The 9,534-nt window shown below is 43.0% G+C and overlaps 1 non-coding gene across 1 annotated transcript; it reads left to right on the forward strand.

Moving 5' to 3' along the window:
* Nucleotides 1-1,248: 1,248 nt before the first annotated feature.
* Nucleotides 1,249-1,433, forward strand: LOC143175324 (U2 spliceosomal RNA). Its single transcript, XR_013000144.1, has one exon. It is a non-coding gene; the product is annotated as a U2 spliceosomal RNA (small nuclear RNA).
* Nucleotides 1,434-9,534: the final 8,101 nt, after the last annotated feature.

Here is a 9,534-nt window from a genome sequence, read left to right on the forward strand (position 1 = left end):
GTTAGTTTTATATAGTTTTAAAGTGTTTCATATAGTTTTATATAGTTTTATTAGTTTTATATAGTTTTATATAGTTTTGTTAGTTTTATATAGTTTTATCTAGTTTTATATAGTTGTATATAGTTTTATATAGTTTTATTAGTTTTATATGATGTTATATAGTTTTGTATAGTTTCATATAGTTTTGTTAGTTTTATATAGTTTTATATAGTTTTATATAGATTTATATAGTTTTATACAGTTTTATATAGTGTTATATAGTTTTATATAATTTTATTTTATTTTATATAGTTTTATATAGTTTTATATAGGTTTATATAAATTTATGAAGATTTATAAAGTTTTATTAGATTTACATAGATCTATATAGTTTTATATAGTATTATATAGTTTTATTTTGTTTTATTAGTTGTATATGTTTGTCTATAGTTTTATACAGTTTTATATAGTTTTATATAGTTTTATATAGTACTATATAGTTTTACATAGCATCGTATAGTATTATATAGTTTCATATCGTTTTATATAGTTCTATATAGTTTTGTACAGTATTAAAACAATTTTTTGTATAGTTTTATATTGTTTTATTTAGTTTTATTAGTTTTATATAGTTTTATATAGTTTTATGTAGTACAATATAGTTTTATATAGTGTTATTAGTTTTATATAGTTTTAAATAGTTTTATATAGTTTTATATAGTTTTATATAGTCTTATACAGATTTACATAGTATTATATAGTTTTTTTATAGATTGATATTGTTTTATGTAGCTTTATATAGATTAATACTGTTGTATCTGGTTTTATATAGATTTAATATAGTTTTAACAGATTTATATATTTTTAAATAGTTTTATATAGTTTTACATAGTTTTGTTCGTTTTATATAGTTCTATATAGTTTTATATACTTTTATATAGTTTTATATAGTTTTGTATAATTCTATGTAGTTTTATGCGGTTGTATTAGTTATATATAGTTTCACATAGTTTTATATAGTTTTATAGTGCAGCTTCTCGGCCTTATGGCTAAGATCAAAGTGTACTCGCATAACACACATCCAGATCGGTTCTCGGCCTTATGGCTAAGATCAAAGTGTACTCTCCTGTCATAGGATGAATATAGTCACAGGTGTATATCTAGCCATGCGAATTTATACATGAATACATAATAATATATTTAATTACCCGCCTCCGCCATAAGGACGCTATTGTATACCTACCCCCAGCCAAACTATGTAAGGCTGGGGTAACATTTGTTGAAAAATAAAGCGCTTTTTATCTGTTCTTATCAACTTAATATCTGATACACTCCGCATCCCGGAGTCAGAATATTAACCTGATTTTTGAAGTCAGGCGGATCGCTGGGGCTCGCTCCACTTCCGCCGCGAGTCGGTCCGGCACTGCAGTGCCATCGGAAACGGCTCAATCTGCGCTGCAATTGAGCAACCTTTTATCTTTTTTTCACCTGCTGGACCGAGGCGGGACTCCAAAAAGTAAGCCCCAATATTCTGGCTCCGCGAGGTACCCGAAATCGCGGTAAATTCACCCGCCGCGACTACACTACGCAACAGTGCGGGCCGAGTTGCGATCGGGCGTGTGCGCGGAAAGGTCTTTACTCGATCAGTGCTCGAGGTGTTGTGTGGTGAAGTGTAAGTGCCTTCGCCGCGGGACCGGATCGAGCCTGCGCGGGAGGACACCTGCGCCAACCACCTGCGCCGCCCACGCATCCTGCTTCCGAGGGCAGCCGAGGGAGAGGACGACCAGGGTCTATTGAGGACTTAGAGGGTCAATACTGAGGGTCCAGGACTTCAATAGGACCACCTACCACCACTGGCCTACCTGGACAACCCTGGTCTTCCTCTACGTGGGTCAACTACCACCGCTACGACCCACCAGGTTTGGCCATCGACAACCCCGACGGGAAGGATGGCTCGCCTGATCCACGTCAACCACCGCTGGATCAGGAATCAGGAGCGAGGTGTTATTCACCTCGGAGAGCGCTCTTGCATCGCTGGACTCTTGCGCCGAGTGAGTCTCTCTTTTCTTTCTATCCCCCCGGCAGTGAGGAGGGTAACGCAGCCGGTCTCCAGCCGTCTGCGGTGCTCGAATCATCGTCGGTAGTCCTCTACCTTACCCCTACGCGTCCACCCACTCCTCCAGTCGCTCCCATCCGTTGAGGTGTGTCAACGGACCGGGACGCACGAGGTCCGATTCGAGTGGCGCCTCCACCTCCTTCTCTTCCCTTCAGTCACCGCCCGCGTGGAGGCTGACTCCACTCACCCGTTAGTGAGTGGACTTCAGGTCGGCCCGCCTGCGGTGCAACCCCCGTGCAGTCCTCGGTGGAGTGGGCGATTCCGTCGCTCTTCCTCCATAGAGATCGCTGCACTCCTCCGTAACCGTCGCCTGTTAGTCTCCCTGCCGACTGCCACGTCGGAGGCTGTCATTTTTCCAGGCAGACTTCGACACCGGACTTAGCGCCGGCGGAGTCAGTAGGGTGTTAGCGCGTGGCGGTATTCCTTCTATCGCTTTCGGACTTAGTTTTCTCTTCTCTTCCTCTGTCATTCCCACTCTGTCTATCTTCCCCGTTTCGCCTCGCTGTGGCACTTAGAAATATTTGCCACAGCAACTCTGTCTCTTCTTCTTCCAACTCACTCGTAGCGTAGGACTTAGTCTTAAGAGCGATGCAGGACCGCGGTGATAGTGCGATGATCACCTCCTGCACTACAGAGGGCAGTAACAATCTCGCCCTGGCAATCGAGTTTCCCTTCCCGGCGGAGTTCCGATGCCCTGCCTGCTTCGGTGTCCCCGGAATCAGGATTAGTGGCGTGTACAAGTCCCACTCGGACTTGACGAAGCACGCCCGGAAGCACCATCCGGGCGTTGTAGTGACGTACAAGTGCCGTGAGTGCAGCTTCACCGGCGACGGGAAGTATCCTCTCAAGGTGGTGAAGCTGCACCACGGCCATATTCATAGTTCCCACCACCAGAACAGTCCGAGTGGGACTTGTACACCTCCCGTGACAGGCGCGACCGGTTCGAGCAACACCTCGCGTCAGGGGAGTTCCGCGACATTCGGCCCCGCAGAACCGCGCGCTGCTGCGTTAGCTGCTGCCAACTTGGCGGCCCAGTCCCCGCCCCCGCAAACGACGTGCGCCGCGACGTCGCCGCCCCCGCCCCCGCCCACCCACACCCTTTCATCGGCGCGGGATGCAACGGGAACGACCACCACCACCCGCACGACGCGGCGCACAATGGCGGCAGCGGCATTAACAACAGTAACAACGACAACGGGGACAACAACAATAAGGACGACAACGAGGACGACGACGAAGACGGCGACAACGAGACCGGCGGCGCCGGGGGGCAAGGCGCGGGCCACGAAACAAACATCGTTGTGTGGGGTGCTGGTAACGGCGGCTGCGACGGCTATGACGACGTCGTATCGCACGCCGCCGTCCGGCACTCCCACGCTAACGATCACGATCGGGCCCACCACCAGCGCCCGGCCCGCGCCCCCGCCCCCCACCCAACCAACCTACCACAGACCTAAGGGGACGCCACCGGTCCAGAAGAGCGGCAGCCCGCCGCGGCGATCGGGGTCGGCTGCCCCTAGGACATCGCCGTCGGCTGCAAGGGCGCCTGCTACCAGGAGAGGCTCCGGTCCCTTAGCCGCTACCACATCGAGGCCCACCCCACCGGGCAGAAGAGCGGCCCCCGCTACCAGGGGGTTGAATGGCACCCCTCCCGCAAGAACCCCGCCCGTCAGGATCCCGCCAACCACCACGTATGTGCCCCGCCCCTCATACTATTCAGAATATTCTGAAGAGTATGTACCACGGTTGCACCACACGGGTGCGGACAGCCGATGGGTTTACCGACCCCGTTCCCATTCTCTCCGGGGTGCGCCAGGCCTGTCCGATGAGCCCTGTGGCGTTTAACCTCGGCCTAGAACCGGTGCTGCGCGCAGCTACCGGAACCTCGGCGGGTTACACGTTGCACGGCCATCGGCACAGTGTCCTGGCGTACGCGGACGATCTCGCGTTGATCGCCGACACCCCGGAGGGTATGGAAACGCTGCTAAAGGCAGTGGATGCTGCGGCGAGTGGCATCGGATTGTGGTTTAATCCCGCAAAATGCGCGACCCTCCACCATCGTGGTAGGGGGCCGCGCGGGATCCGTGCCACTCGTTTCACCATCCAGGGTCAGCAAATGCGCGCCCTGGCAGCCGGTGAGCCCTATGAACACCTGGGCGTTCCCACCGGGTTTCAGGTCCGTCAAACCCCACTGCTGACGATCGATGAGCTGGTCCAGGACCTGCAGGCCGTCGACCGTTCCCTCTTGGCCCCGTGGCAGAAGGCCGAAACCGTGGCAGCTTTTATACTGCCACGCCTCGACTTCTACCTGCGGGGAGCCCACGTGGAGAAACGTCCCTTAGTCGAAGTCGACAAACAAGTGCGACGTATGGCCAAATCCTGGCTCAACTTCCCGCAGCGGGCCAGCGCGGAAGTAGTCTACCTCCCACCCAGTAGGGGGGGATGTGGACTGCTTCCGCTTGCTGACATGGCCGACGTCCTGACCATCGCTCATGCGTTCCGTCTCTTGACGGCGGATGATGCGGTGGTCAGGGAGTTGGCCTTGAACTGGCTGCGCGAGGCTGTAGCCAGGAAGATCTGCCATACCAACCCGTCGAACAATGACCTGGCCGAGTATCTCTCTGGTTCGCTGGAGGGGTACTTTGCCAGGGACGGGGGGGACATTTCTTCGCTGTGGTCGAGGCCACGGAACGCGGCACGCAGGAGTCGGGACCTGCTCGGATTGCGTTGGCAGTGGAGCGAGGCGAGATCTGAGCTCGCGATTACGCTCAGTGGTTCTCGCGATCGGGAGACCATAGTTCCGCCCGTGGCGAGGGGCCAGATTATCCGCCGATTGCGGATGGCAGTGATAGAATACTATCACCAGCGCCTTCAGCGCAAGAAGGACAAGGGGAAGGTATTCGGGGTGTCGTCGCGGAGTGGTGCTTCAAACCACTTCCTCCGCGGCGGCAACTTCACCCGCTTCGCCGATTGGCGCTTCATTCACCGAGCTCGCCTCGACGTCTTGCCTCTTAACGGGGCAAGACGCTGGGGTGAGGGTGACAAGCGTTGCCGGCGATGCGGGGCGGAGCTCGAATCCCTTCCCCACGTCCTTTGCCACTGCCGCCCGCACTCGGCGGCCTGGCAACTCCGCCACGATGCGGTGGTTTCCCGCATCGCTAAGGCCTGCCGGCTCCCAGGGGAATTAAGGGTTAACCGGACGGTCGAGGGCGTCGACGGGGATCTGGGGGCTCTGAGGCCTGATATCGTCGTCAGGCACGAGCCCTCAAGGTGCATCGTCATCGTCGATGTTACCGTGCCCTTCGAGAACGAATATATTTCGTTCGAGGAGGCCAGGGCGCGAAAGATACAAAAGTATAAGCCCCTGGCCGACGTTCTCGGAGGGCGCGGTTATCGAGTGGCGGTCTCCGCGATCGTCGTCGGTGCTCTCGGCTCGTGGGATCCGGCCAATGAGTCGGTGCTGAAGATTTTGCGTATCGGTAATCGATACTCTTCTCTGATGCGCCGGCTCATTGTGTCGGAGACTGTCCGGTGGAGCCGGGATATCTACGTGGAGCACGTATCGGAAGTTCGCCAATATCGCGAGGCACTCACCGAGTATGTCCCGGTCCCTGATCCAGGCCGACCTATTGAAAACCTGCGGGGGTTAGCTCCCCCGACTTAAGCGGCGGAACGGATGGGGAAGTGCGACGGCCAAGTAAGTACACATATTTTAACCAAGTGACCCTATTTTACTTTATTCTAGTCCTCTAAGCAATCCAGAATAGCTAATTATGTGATATTTGTCTGTGATTCTATTATTATTGATTTATTTATGTATTTATATAGTCATTTATTTATTTATCTATCTATTTATTTATTTATTTATTTAATTACTTATCTATATATCTATTTATTCATTTAATTAATTACTTAGTTAGTTATTTATCTATTTATTTATCAGTTTATCTATTTCTTTTACAATTTAACTATTTAATTATTATTCTTTTACTTTGATATTCTATATTTCCTACTTGCTTTACTCACCACACGTATTTGTCTATCTATTTTATATACTTTAACTCACTACGCTATTTTAAATCTCTTAACTATTTCATACACCTATTTTATTTACTGACATAATTATGCTATTGTACTGGTCTACTTAACTAATTTACTTCTTTTTTTCTTATCGACCTGACTATTTATGTTTTATCATCGACTAGAATTTTAACTAACATCTATAATAACGGGACACTGGTTTTAATTCATTGACATTTTCTTTCCATCTTTTGTTTCTTTTTATTTCTTATACGCCTCTCAATATGTCTATCACTATTTTAACTACGCTTCTTAACTGCTACGCTACTATATACTAACAATATGCTTTTAACATCTTGACGCCGTCCGCTCTAGCCCTACGCCTGCCGCTTCATGCACCCGCGCACATATACGCCCTAACAATATTCACTATTAATGCTATTAACCTATGTACAAGTATGCTATCTACTATCTTCATGTCTACCTATTTATTTATTTAACTACACATTATTTTGTACTTATTTATTATTTTATTATTTTATACTTATTTATTATTTTGCATCTATTTATTATTTTATACTTATGTATTATTTTGCATTTATTTATTATTTCGTTCTTACTTATTATTTTGTATCTGTTTACTATTTATTATGCTCTATTTATCTAGTCGTTTAATTTATATGGCGAAGGACTGGGTACTTAATGTCCCGACACTGGCTATCCTAATTATTATGTACATCCACTAACGAACGCCCCTATCTGTGTATTCATAATTATTCTGGCCTTTCTTTGATTCTATACTATTTATTATTTTATACTATTTATTTAGTTATTTATTTAGTTACGTTTTTATGTTTATTTAATTAATTGTCTATTTATTTACTTATTTAATGGTTTGTTCTATTATTTAGTCATTTATCTACTTGTTTATTTATGTAATTTATGTATTTTAATTTATACGTCTACGTATGTACCTGATTAGTCACTTAATTAAGTGAAACAATTTATATATTTATCTACCTTCGCCAATAAGGCGTAATACTGTACCTACCCCCGGCCGAACATTGTAAGGCCGGGGGCACATTTATTGAAAAATAAACGCCTTTATCATATCACACATATAGATCGCTTCTCGTCCTTATGGCTAAGATCAAAGTGCACTCGCATAACACACATCCAGATCGCTTCTCGCCCTTATGGCTATGATCAAAGTGCACGCGGATCACCCAAATGGAGGTCGCTTCTCGGCCTTATGGCTAAGATCAAAATGTACTCGAGTAACCCAAATCCAGTTCGCTTCTCGGCCTTATCGTTTTGTATAGTTTTAAATAGTTATACATAGCTTTATACAGTTTCATATAGTTTTATATAGTTTTATATAGTATTATACAGCTTTATATAGTTTTATATAGTTTTATATAGTATTATACAGCTTTATATAGTTTTATATAGTTTTATAGTATAGCTTCTCGGACTTAAGGCTAAGATTAAAGTGTACTAGCATAACAGACATCCAGATCTCTTCTCGGATTTATGGGTAAGATCAAAGTGTACTCAAATAACCCAAATCTTGATCGCTTCTCGTCCTTATGGCTACGATCAAAGTGTACTCGCATAACCCAGATCCAGATCGCTCATCGGCCTTAAGGCTACGATCAAAGTGTTTTCGCATAACACACATCCAGGTCGTTTCTCTACCTTATGGGTAAGATCAAAGTGTACTCGCATAACACACATCCAGATCGATTTCCGGCCTTATGGCAAAGATGAAAGTGTACTCGAATAACACGCATCCTGATCGATTCCCAGCCTTATGGATAAGATCAAAGTGTACTCGAATAACATAAATCCAGATCGCTTTCCGGCCTTATGGAAAAGATCAAAGTGTACTCGTATAGCACACATCCAGACCGCTTCTCGGCCTTATGGCTAAGCTCAAAGTGTACTCACATAACACACACCCAGATCGCATCTCGGCCTTATGGCTAAGATCAAATTGCATAACACACATCCAGATCGCAACTCGCATTTATGGCTAAGTTCAAAGTGTACGCGCATAACACATGCGAGTACACTTTGATCACAGCCATAAGGCCAAGAAGCGATCTGGATGTGGGTTATGTGAGTACACTTTGATCTTAGCCATAAGGCCGACAAGAGATCTGGATGTGTGTTATGCGAGTACACTTTGTTCTTAGTCATAAGGGGGAGATGCGATCTGGAATTGTGTTATTCGGGTACACTTTGATCTTAGCCATAATATGATCGCTATACCCATACGGCCGAGCAGCGATCTGGATCTGGGTTATGCGAGTACACTTTGATCGTAGCCATAAGGACGAGAAGCGATCAGGATTTGGGTTATTTGAGTACATTTTGATCTTACCCATAAATCCGAGAAGAGATCTGGATGTCTGTTATGCTAGTACACTTTGATCTTAGCCTTAAGTCCGAGATGCTATACTATAAAATTATATAAAACTATATAAACCTAGTTAAACTATATAAAACTAATGAAACTATATAATACTATATAAAATTATATAAAACTATATAAAACAATTCAAAATTGTATAAAACTATATAGAACTATATACAAGTAATAAAGCTATATAAAGCTATATAATTTCTTATAAAACTATATAAAATTATATAAAACTATGTAAAACTATATAAATCTATACAAAACTAATAAAACTATATAAACATGTATAAAGATATATAAAACTATATAAAACTATATACAACTGTATAAAACTATACAAAACTATATAAAACTATATAAAACTATATAAAACTATATAAAACTATATAAAACTATATAAAACTATATGAAACTATGTAAATCTATATAAAACTATTTCAAACGATATAAAACTATATAAAAGTATATAAAACTATGTAAAATTATATAAAACTAATAAAACTATATAAAACAATATAAAACTATATAAAACTATATAAAATTGTATAAAACTATATAAAACAATATAAAACTATAAAAAACTATATAAAACTATATAACACTACATAAGACAATATCAATCTATATAAAACTGTATAAAAACTTATAAAACTATGTAAAACTATATAATACTATATAAAACTATATAAAACTATATAAAACTATATAAAATTAACAAAACTATATAAACCTATATAAAACTATATAGAACTATATAAAACTATATAAAACTATATAAAAGCATATAAAACTATATAAAACTAACAAAACTATATAAAACTGTATAAAACTATATAAAACTATATAAAACTATATAAAACTGTACAAAACTATATAAAACTATACAAAACTATATTAAACTATATGAAACTATATAAAACTATATAAAACGATATAAAAGTGTATAAAACTAACAAAACTATATAAACCTATATAAAACTCTACAGAACTATAT

The sequence above is a fragment of the Nomia melanderi genome, unplaced genomic scaffold, assembly GCF_051020985.1.
Source record: "Nomia melanderi isolate GNS246 unplaced genomic scaffold, iyNomMela1 scaffold0061, whole genome shotgun sequence".
NCBI lineage: Eukaryota > Metazoa > Arthropoda > Insecta > Hymenoptera > Halictidae > Nomia > Nomia melanderi.